The 12,030-nt window shown below is 34.2% G+C and overlaps 1 protein-coding gene and 1 pseudogene across 3 annotated transcripts in view; one reads left to right on the top strand and one right to left on the bottom strand.

Moving 5' to 3' along the window:
• Stag1 (stromal antigen 1) overlaps nt 1-12,030 on the bottom strand; it is a 378,160-nt gene that overhangs the window by 131,530 nt on the left and 234,600 nt on the right. The window lies entirely within an intron of this gene.
• On the top strand, nt 7,939-8,275 carry LOC124992574 (small nuclear ribonucleoprotein Sm D1-like; annotated as a pseudogene).

Raw genomic sequence — 12,030 nt, 5'->3', positions numbered from 1 at the left:
AATACAGGTTAGTTAGGGTCATGTGTGTTAGAAAGTTGTGGATAAGGGGAGATTGAATTTGATCAGTGCATGCTGTATGCCTATACTGAAATATCACACTGAGCCTCATAAATACGTAAAATCAATACATGTTACAATAAATAAAATGGAAGAAAAGAAAAACAACAAAGAAAGCCTACAAGACTTATGGTATATTACTGAACAAGCAAAAATTCATGTTATGAATATTCCAAAAGCATAGGAGAAAGAAAAAAGACATAGAAAATACTAGTTAATGAAATAACTACTGAAAACTTTTTCAATCTTGGGAAAGATACAGATATCCATATCTAAGACATTCAAATGACCCAAAGATCCTCTCTGAGACACATTACACTCAAACTTTCAAAAGACAAAGAATTCTAAAAGCAACAAGAAAAAAGAAAACATCAGATCACATATAGGGTAATCCTAGGTGGACTAACAAAATTCTCAGGAGAAAACACATAGGCATACAGAGTGTGCACCATTAAACAGCAGAAGCCATCTGAGGCCTAGCAGTGCTGCACACAACCTAGAAACTGGCCACCGTTGAGCACATACTAGCACCATTCTGGTAATACATACATTTCAGCCCCTGGCCAAAACTGTAACCTCTTCAGTAGCTGACAGAAGCATTCTGTACTGCCACTGCACATGCATGCCCCAAGAGCAGCCTGAGTATTTATACAATCCCAGTGCTGGCAACAGTAGACTCAGGCCCATTCATACTTGTGTCCCAGCCACAGGCATCTACTCTGCACCTCCCATGGGTTACCCAGTGCTACTACGGATGGGCTTCTGCACTTCTGCCCAGGGCTGCCATGTCCTGTGTATCCTCAAATCTACACAGGTGAGCTCAGTTCAGTTGACAGCTCTGGGTGCAGGAAGCACGTTTACAGGCAGGCACATCATACTGCAGTATCAACCAGGAAGAGACATGGATGCTAAACTACAAATTAGGGGGGATTCTTTCCTCTGATCCTAAAGAAAGTAATAGGCACCCAGGATACCAAACAATAGAGGGAGTCAACTAGATCTGCATTAGGGGTAGGCTGAAGGAGTTACTACCTCCACATCCAGAGAAACTTACAGGTCAAACTAGGAGGTGTGGGCCTTTACTAAACCTGCTAAAACCCAATACAATTCAAATCCAGAAGCCCCAATAAGAAATCTCTGCATTTCAAATAGTTTAGTATGAAATAATTTAAAAGTTTTTAATTGCACAGATATTATTTTTGTATTGATTTGCTAGGTTTCTCCCTATTATTTAATATTGCATTCCTTAACCCAATTTTATATATTTCTTTTAATGAATTAAATCAATTTCATTCTTTTTTCTCCTTGCTCATTTTATATTCTCTCCCTCTTTTTCTTCTTGTGTTTTCTACTCCTGTCTCTCCATTGCCATTTCCTTTGCCCTCTTTCCTTATATCTTCCACAGTTTAATAGCAATTTTACTTTAGTTAAATACTTAATTTCTCAACTTATTCTAGAAAATCACTCCACACTTTCACTTTTAGATTAATGAGTTGTGGAGAACATGTTTAGCATATTTTTTTGAAGGGTTATTAGCATATGGCTTTGTTCTAAAACGGCAACATCTGATTGTTATCTCCTCTCAAAACAGTGTGAGGGATTGAATATAAAAATCATGTATACTCCCAACCAAGGGCACACAGTTAAGAGAAACAGCTGACTAAAAAGGTCCTTACATAACATTGGAAGAGATAATCATCCCAGTTGATGCGTAAATATCAACACAGAAATACAGGAAATGTGAGAAAACAAGGTAATAAGATCCCCCAAAAGATCATACCTCTTTAATAACTGAATTCATAGATACTGATATCAAGAAAATGCCAGATAAAGAATTCAATACGTGTTAAAATGATTACTGAAGTAAAAGAACATCTATGATGAGAACTAAAGGAAGGAATGAAGGCTATGAAAGAGCATTTCAATTAAAAGATACAGATTCATAAAGAGCACCAAACAGAAATCCTGGAAATGAAAATCTCAAATACAAAATCATTTGAAAGTCTCACTAATACATTAGATCATGTAGAAAACAAAATTCCAGGCCTTGAAGACTAAATTATAATGTGAAAACTCAAAGAGCAATAAAGTAAAAAAAAAAGAAGGAAAGAAAAAAGAAGACACCATGATCAGAATACATAAGAACTATCAGACATTAAAAGACCTAACAGGCATTTAAGAATAGGAAGAGAAACAGGCTAAAGATACTGATAATCTATTTGATGAAGTAATAAAAAAAAAAATTTCCCAAACTTGAGGAATGGGATAGACATTCAGGTATTGGAAGCATTTACAATTTTGAATAGACAAGAACAGAAAAGTCACATTATACCTAAAGACACATTATACCTAAAATGTCAAAAATACTGACCAAAGAAAGAATTTTTAAAAGCTACAAGAGAGAAATGCCAGGTCACTTATAAAACTAAACCAATCAAAATGACAGCAAATCTTTTAGCAGAAACCTTAAAGGCCAGGGAGGCTTGGAACGATGTACTTCAAGCCCCAAAAGAACATAATTACAAACCTAGATTGCTATTTCCAGTAGTTACATGACAGACTCAAAGAAGAAATAAAAACTTTTTGTGATAAGCATAAACAAAAGGAAACCATGACCACTAAACAAGTACTGGAGAAAACAAGAGACTTCTACACACAGAAGATGATAGAAGTTTTAACAAAGAGAACTTGCAAAGGAATAAGTCTCATTAGAGGAGTAGATAAGCAAAAGAGAATTTGAATTGAATCAAACATTAGACATAAAGTCACAAAATAATATATTTCTCTTTATAACAACAGTGAAAGAAATGATCTCACGGCTCAAATTAAAAGGTGCAGACAGGCAGATCTGATGATAACACAAAAGCCACACGTGTTCCTTGCAAGAAGTACGTCTCACTGGAAAAGTCATCCACAGACTGAAAGTGAGATGATGGAAAATGATATTTCATGCAAATGGAGCCCGAAGGAAGCAGGGGTAGCTACTCTCACATCAGACAAAGCAAATTTCAAGGCAAAATCCTAAGTGGCTAAAAAGACTGCTACACAATGGTAAAGAAAAAAAAAAATACAACAAGAAGAAATAACAATTGAAAATATTTATCCCCCAAATACCCGTGCACCTAATTAGAAAAAGTAAACAGTATTTGACAGTAAGACTCAGTTAAATCTCAATACAATAATCATGGTGACTTCAATACAATTCTCTAATAGATACATCATCCAGATATAAAATCAACAAAGACACTACATACATAAAAGTACTACAGATTAAATGGACTAAAGAGATATCTACAGAATATTTCATCCAACAACACCTGAATATGCTTTCTTTGAAGCTGCTCATGGAATGTTCTCCAAGATAAACCCTAGTTTAGGACACAAAACAAGTCTTAGAAAACATTTTAAAAAGTTGAAATAATTCCTTGCGTCATATTAGATCATAACAAAATGAAATCAACAGAAAGAAAAAACTACAGAAACTACACAAACACATGGACATGAATAATGCTCTTCTGAATGATGAGTAGGTCAATGAAGAAATCAGGAGAGAAAATAAAATCTTAGAATCAAATGAGAATAGAAAAACAACCTAGAACACTTGGTTGTATTGGAGGGGGAGAGAGAGAGAGAAAGAAAGGAAGGAAGGAAGGAAGAAGAAAGGAAGGAAGGAAAAAGAAAAGAGAAGAAAAGAAAAGAATGAGCCAAAAGCCAGTGAGCAGAAGGAATTAACTACTCCAAAACCAAAAGAAGAAAGACATGGTAAAAACCACCACCAAAATTAATAAATTTTAAAACCTCAAAAGCAATATAAAGGATTAATGAAACAAAGAGTTTCTTCTCTTAAAAGATAAACAAGACTGATAAACCCTTAGTCAAATTCATTAAAAGAAGAGAGAAGACCCAAATTAATAAAATGAGTGAAAAAAAGGACATAACAACAGACACCACTGTGTTTCAAAGGATTATTAGGGGTAATTTTGAAAATCTGTTATTCCAATAAAAAGGAAAACTCAGAAGAAATGTAAAAATTTCTAAGCACATACAATCTACCAAAAACGAACCAGGAAGAAACAGAAAACCCAGATCAAAAAAGCAGTAACATTCCAATAGTTATTTAAAACCTCCTAACAAAGAAGAGCCCATGACCAAACGGATTCACAGTTGAATTTTATCAGATCTTTAAAGAACTATTACCAATACACCTCAAATTATTCCATAAAACAGACAAGGAGAGAACACTTCTAAACTTATTCTACAAACTCAGTTATCACATTGATGCCAAAACCAGATTGGGATTCTTAAAATTATAATTTTAAGAAAATTATAGGGGCTGGGGAGATAGCTCAGTCGGTAGAGTGCTTGCCTTGCAAGCATAAAGCATAAGGCCCTGGGTTTGATCCCCAGTACTCAAAAAAAAAAAAAAAAAAAAAAAATTATAGACCTATATCCCTAAAGAATATAGATGCAACAATTCTTAACAGAAATACTTGCAAATTTGATTCAGCAACATGTCAAAAAGATCATGTGATGATCAACTTGTTTCATCTTAGTAATGCAACATTCACAAATTAATAAATGTGATACACCAAATAAATAGAGCAAGGACAAAAATCACATGTCTCAAAACTTGCAGAAAAGGTCTATGAGAAAATTCAACACACTTCATGATAAAAATGGTGGGAAAACAGGATAGACGGAACTAGCTTGAAAATAATGAAGGTTACATATGACAAAGCCAAAGATAATATCACATGTAATGAGGAAAAACTCAAAGTATTTCCTCTAAAATCAGGAACAAGACAGAGATGTACATTCTTGCCACTACTATCCAATATAGTACTGAACATTTTAGCCACAGCAATTAGATCAAGAGGAAGAAATAAAATGCACATGAACAGGGAAGGAATAAATCAAATTATTCCCATCAACATTTCCTATAATTTTATACTTACCACATTCTAAAGAATCTACCAATAAACTCTTGGAACTTATAAAATATATTCAGCAAAGCAGCAGAATACAATATCAACATACAAAAATCATTAATTTAAACATTACTGAGAAATAAGAGTAATACAAGAGGCATTATAATATCTGATCTCACGTTATATTGATGAGCTACAATTAACACAACCAGCATAGCATGATATTGGCATAAAAAAAGACAACAGAATGGAAGACACAGAAATAAACCCACACAAATAACAGTCATTTGATCTTTAACAAAGGGTCCCAAAGCAGACACTGGAGAAAAAACAGCCCTTTTAACAAGCAGTATCGGGAATAACTGCACATATGTAGAATAAAACTACGTCTCATCCTGCACAAAAATCAACATAAAGTGGATCAAAGACCTAAGAATTAAAATAGAAACACTGCAACTACTGGAAGTCAACATTCCAACTATATTGATGTAGGCACTTACTTAAGATTTCAAAAACTCAAGAAATAAAACCAAGAATCAGTAACTAGAATGGCATCAAATTAAAAAGCTTCTGCAGAGCACAGAAAACAACTGAGAGCATGGAGAGCCTAAAGAATGGGCGAAAAAATCTCTGTGTACTACTTTTCTGACAGGGGATTAACATTCAAAATATATAAAGCACACAAAACACTTCTTAACACCAAAAAAAAAAAAAAGAAAAAAAGAAAGTCAAAACATAACAAATACATAAAAAATGTTTAACATCCTTATTAAAATGAAAATCAAAACTACATTGAGATTCTTATCTTCCTTCAGTTGGTAATCAAGAATACAAATATAACCCAGCTATCCCACTTATTGGTATTTATCCAGAAGAACCAAAATCAGCATACTACAGTGATACATATATATCAATATTTATAGCAGCACAATTCACAATAGCTAAGTTACAAAACCAACCCGTGTGTCCATCAACAGATGAATGGATTAAAAGAATGGGGTATATGGAGTTTTAATCAATCATAAAGAATGAAATTAAGTCATTTGCTGGTAAACAGATGAAACTGGAGATCATGCTAAGTGAAATAAGAGGGATTCCTCAGAAAGTCAAAGGTTGAATGCTTTTTCTCATATGTGAAAGAAGGTGGGGAGGGAGTAGAGAGAAAGAAAACACAAAATGGGGAGGGAATCTTAAAAAAAAAAAAAAAAAAAAAAAAAAAAAAAAAAAAAAAAAAAAACAGGAGGGAGACTAACAGAATGTTGGGGAGGGAATGAGAGGGAGGAGAAGAGTGGACAACGGGGAATGAAATCTACCAAATTATGCTATGTCCATATACAAATATACTACAATGAACCATATATATATGTGTGTGTATATATATATATATGAAACTCATTTATATACGTATATATAGGTTCACATGTGTATGTATGTGTGTGTGTGTGTGTGTGTGTGTGTGTGTATATATATATATATATATATAGAGAGAGAGAGAGAGAGAGAGAGAGAGAGAGATAAGGTACTAATTGCAGTGATGATGACAATGATGGCAGGGGGATCAGTACCATAGATAGGGAGGAGGGAAGGGAATGAGAAGGTACTAGGGAATAGAGTGATCAAATTATCTTATGTACATGTATGAATATGGCATAATGAATTCCATTTTATGCATAACAATGGACTAATAACTTTTCAAAATACCAATAATTTTTCTATAAACAAGTAAGAAACCTGATCAAAAAGAAATTAGGAAAATTATTTCATTCATGATACCATTAAAAAATATATACTACAAGGAATAAGTTACTTCAAAGAAGTGAAAGACCTCTATAAGAAAAACTACAAAACAGTGAAGAAAGAGATAGAAGACACTAGAAAATGGAAAGACCTCTAGTATTCATGAATAGGCAGAATACAACTAAAATGGGCATTTTAACAAATGTGGTCTAGAGATTCAATGCAATCCTCATCAAAATTCCAATGACATTTTTCACAGCAGTAGAAAAGAGGAGTCCTAAAACTAACATAGAAGAACAAAAAAGATTGAGAATGGCAAACGCAATTTGGAGCTTGCAATTCGTATGACAGAGGGTATAGTAACACAAACTGCATTATACTGGCATAAGACCAGACAACTAGACCAGTACAGAATAGAATACAAATAAACCAAAACAGATTCAGTCATCTGATCCATGACAAAAGATGCCAAAAATATACGAGGAAAAGAGAGGCTTTTTAACAAATGGGTGCTGCAAAAACTAGATACCTGTGTTAGTTTTTTTGTTACATGACCAAATATCTGACGAAGACAACTTTAAGGAGGAAAAAGTTTATTTTGGATCAGTTTTAGAGATTCAGTCCATGGTGGGTCAATTCCATTGCTACAGGATGAAGGTGAGGCAGTATTCAATGGTAGAATGGCATGGCAGAAAAGCAATGCTCTATTGTGATAGGTAGGAAGCAGAAAGAGAAGAGGCTACAGAGAGATGAACCCTTTTCAGCACATCCCTTAGGCACCAACTTCCTCCAGTCATGTCCCACCTCTCTATAGTGACCACACAATTAGTCTATTTAACTAGGAGGCAGCAATTAGGTTACAGGTCTCAATTCAATAATTTTTACCTCTGAATATACCTGCTTGAATATAGAGGAGTTTTGGGGGAACACCTCATATCCAAACTACAACAACATCCATAAGTGAAAAAAAAAAACCAACTAGATCCCTATCTCTCACCCTGCACAAAAGTCAACTCAAAATGGATTAAAGAGCTAGGAATTAGGGGCTGGGGTTGTGGCTCAGTGGTAAAATGCTTGCCTGGAACATGTGAGGCACTGGGTTCAATCCTTAGCACCACATAATAATAAATAAATAAATAAATAAATCCAGGCGTTCATAACTCTTAGTTGGTGGGTCTTCAGTTGTCTGATATTGTGCACTATTGGCGCCGCTAGGATGAAGCTTGTGAGATTTTTGATGAAACTGAGCCATGAGACTGTAACCACTGAAATGAAGAATGGAACAGGTCCATGGAACAATTACAGGTGTAGATGTCAGCATGAATACACATCTTAAAGCTGTGAAAATGAGTGAAAAACAGAACCTGTTCAGCTGGAAACATTTTGAGTACTTGGGGAAATAACATTCAATAGTTTATTCTACCAGACAGCTTACCTCTGGACACACTGCTTATGCATATTGAATCTAAGGTGAAATCTAAGAAAAGGGAAACTTTGCAGGAAGAGGCCGAGGCCAAAGTAGAGGAAGAGGACGAAGGGGCCCTAGGCGATAATGTGTCTCATGATTACTGTTTGAAAGTGGTAAATGACTTGGAATATTTTCTGTACAAGTTTTGTTTGCTTGTCAGTTTTTAATAAACATAAGCGTGAGAAAAAAGGTAAATAAAATAAAAGTACTGTGTCCGTCTACAACTAAAAAATATTTTTAAAAAAAGAGCTAGAAATTAGATCAGAAACTGGACAATCACTAGAAAAACCAGCGAAAACACTACGAATAGGGTAGGCAGTAGCTTCCTCAACAGAACTCCTATACTTCAGGAAATAATTCCAAGAATAAATAAATGGGATGGCTTAAAATTAAAAAGCTTCTGAACAGCAAATGAAACAATATGATGTAGGAACAGGCAACAGAATGGACAAAATTGTTGCCTGTTAGTCTTCTGACAGGGGATTAATATTCAGAATTTGTAAAGAACTCAAGAAACAGACACAGACACACAAGTGAAAAAACCCAGAAACAAAATGCCCCAAACCAAACTCCAGTCAGTATGAACAAATGAGTTCAGCAGACACTGCTCAAAAGAAGGAAAATGGTCAACAAATAAATGAAAAAAATTTCAATATCTATCATGATATTTCATTTTTACAGTCAGAATGACAATCACCATGAATAAAAACAACCATAAATGTTGGTGAGGACATAGGGAAATCAACTCTTATAAACTGTTGGTGCAAATATACTATATATAGAGTCCCCATGGAAGTCAGTATAGAGGTTCCTCGAAAGACCTCAGAAGACTAGAAATGGAACCACCACATGATCCAGCTATAACATTCCTTGTTATCTGTTTAAAGAACTAAAAAGTCAGCATGCTGTAAAAATGTAATGCATGCCCACATTCATAGCAGTAGAGTTCACAATACTCAAGTTATGGAACCAGCCTAGGTGTCCATCAAAGGAGGAACTAATAAAGAAAATGTGATATACAAGCACAATACACTTCTATTCACCCATAAAGAATAATGAAATCAAGTCATTTTGCAGAAAGATGGATGAAATTGGTGAGCCTAACATTAAGCCAATTGAGAATCAGAATGTGAAGTGTTGTTATCTTTTCTCTCATATATGGAGACAAAAGGGGGAAAAAAAAAGGAAAAAAGGGATCTTATGAAAGTATAAGGGAGACTATGAGGGCTAAGGGAGAGGATGGGGAAGGGGGAAAAGGGAGGCCAAGGGTAAGTACTTGGGAATAAAACTGATTTAATTGTTATATAGGTACCAATATGCCCAAAATAAAGTACCCTATTCTGCATATTATACACCAATAAAAATAAATAAAATCTTCCAGTTGAGGAAAGAATGAGATACAAAACATGCCAACCAAGAATACCATATCTATCAGCTATTCTTCAGATGTGAAGGAGAAATAAATTCCTTCTGAAGAAACTTAACCCAGAGTTTTATACATGCCAGCAAACACCCTACCTCCTGAACTACGTCCTTAGAGTGAGAACCATGTCTTATAAATACAGAAAATATCACACCACAAGAGAGGAAAAAAGGAAGAATATACAAAACTATTAGAAAAAAATTAACAAGTCAGGTGTGGTGGCACATGCCTCCTATCCCAGTGGCTACAGAGGCTGAGTTAGGATGATCTTAGGTTTGAGGCCAGCATCAGCAATTTAGGGACACTCTAAGCAACCTGGTGAGACCCTGTTTCAAAATGAAAAATAAAAAGGGTTAGGGATGTGATTCAGAGGTAATGTGTCCGTGGCTTCAATCCCCATTACAAAAACAAAAATAAAAACACCAGGAGGATGTCTTTACTCATCAATATTAACTTAAATGTAAATTGATTAAATTCCTCTCTGTGGGCAGAAAAAATATATTCAATAAAATTTCATGTCCCTTTGTGATAAAAACTCTCAAAAAAATAGATAAAAAAGGAATGTACCTCGAGATAATGAAGGCCACATCTGACAAAACTATAACCAAGACTCTGAACAGGCAAAAGCTGACATCATTACTTCTAACATCAGGAAAAAGATAAGGATGTCTATTTTCACTGTTCTCATTCAATACAATATTGGAGGTCTTAGGCAGAGGAATAAAGCAAGAGAAGAAAATAAAGGGCATCCAAATAACAAAGAAGGAAGTCAAATTATTTTTGTTTACAGAGGACATAATTTTATATGTAGAAAAACCTAAAGCCTCTTCTCAAAACTGTTAAAAGGGATAAATTTCATTAAGGTTGCAGGATATGAAAATTAGCAAAAATCAATAGCGTTTTTTAAGATACCAAAAACAAAATTGCTGAGAAAGAAATCAATAGAATAGCTCCATCCATATTACCTACAAAATGAAGTAAAATAAAATATCTAGGAATAAACTTAAGCAATGAGTGACTAATCTCTACAACAAAAATTACAAAACGCTGAGAAATGAATTAAAGAGGATACAAATAAATGGAAAGACATTTCCTGTTCATGAACTGATGTACATGGTACTCAAACTAATCTACAAATTCAATATTATTCCTAACAAAACAAATGTTTCCCAGAAATAGAAAAAACAAACTTAAATGTTTTACGCAATCACAAAAGGTACCAAATAGCCAAAGCAATCCTGAGCAAAAATAATAAAACTGAAGGCACTACCTGACTTCAAAAGATATTACGAAGTTATAGTAACCAAAACAGAATGGTGCCAGCATAAAGATATACAGAGTACAACAGAACAGAGCTTCTAGAGATAAATTCACATAATTACAGCCAAATGATTTTGGATAAGGTACCACAGCATACACTGAGGAATGGAAAGTTTCTTCCTTGAACTCTACCAGGGAAACTGGATATACATATGCACAGTAAGAAAACTATCACTATATAAACAAAATCTACTAAAAATGATAAAAGAATTAAATGTAAGACCAGTACCTATAAAACTACTAGAAGAAAATATAGAGAAATGTATCAGTACATTGGTCTGGGAAAAGATATTTTTTGCTATCAATTCATAAACATAGGTAACAAAATATGTGATAAATATTATAGTTTATCATAAATTAAAAGCTTGTGCACGAAAGTGAAATCAATCACTAAAATGAAGACAACTGACAGAACAGGAGAAAATATCTGCAAACCACTCATCTGACAAGGTACTAATATCTAAAATATACCAGTTAATAAAAAACAATCTAATTTTCAAAGGAGTAAAAGACACAAATAGACTTTGTGAAAAAGACAGTATAGCAATGGTCAACAAAGGATTAACCTTAGGCATCCACTGACAAAGGAATGGATAATGAAAATGTGATGTGTGTATACAATGAAATATCATTCAGTCATAAAAGGATGAAATCCTGTCCTCTGTGACACCAGAGATGAAATAGAAGACATTATGTTAAATGAAGCAAATCAGACACAGAAAGACAAATATTCTATGTTCTTTGACATATATAGAATACAAGTTGGATCTCAAAGAAGTGGAGAATAGAATGGTGGTGGACAGAGTCTGATTAGGGTGTGGGAAAATGAGAAAGAGAGTGGATTATTAACAGGTAGAGAGGTACAGTTGGTTAGGAAAAAGAACTCCTAATGTTTTATAGTATAGCCTAACTATATAGTTCACAACAATTAATTGAATATTTCAAAGTAGGGGGTAGAGAGGATTTTAAATGTTCCTACCACACACACACAATAAATAAATAAATGTCTGAAGTGACAGGTAAGCTAATTATTGACATCATCATTACACTGGTATGCATGTATTAAATGTCAGATGATGCCCCATAAATTTTTACAA

The sequence above is a fragment of the Sciurus carolinensis genome, chromosome 9 (genome assembly GCF_902686445.1).
Source record: "Sciurus carolinensis chromosome 9, mSciCar1.2, whole genome shotgun sequence".
In the NCBI taxonomy this organism is placed as follows: Eukaryota; Metazoa; Chordata; class Mammalia; order Rodentia; family Sciuridae; genus Sciurus; species Sciurus carolinensis.
Note: the sequence above shows the minus strand (reverse complement) of the source record. Positions and strands in the feature narration are given on the sequence as shown.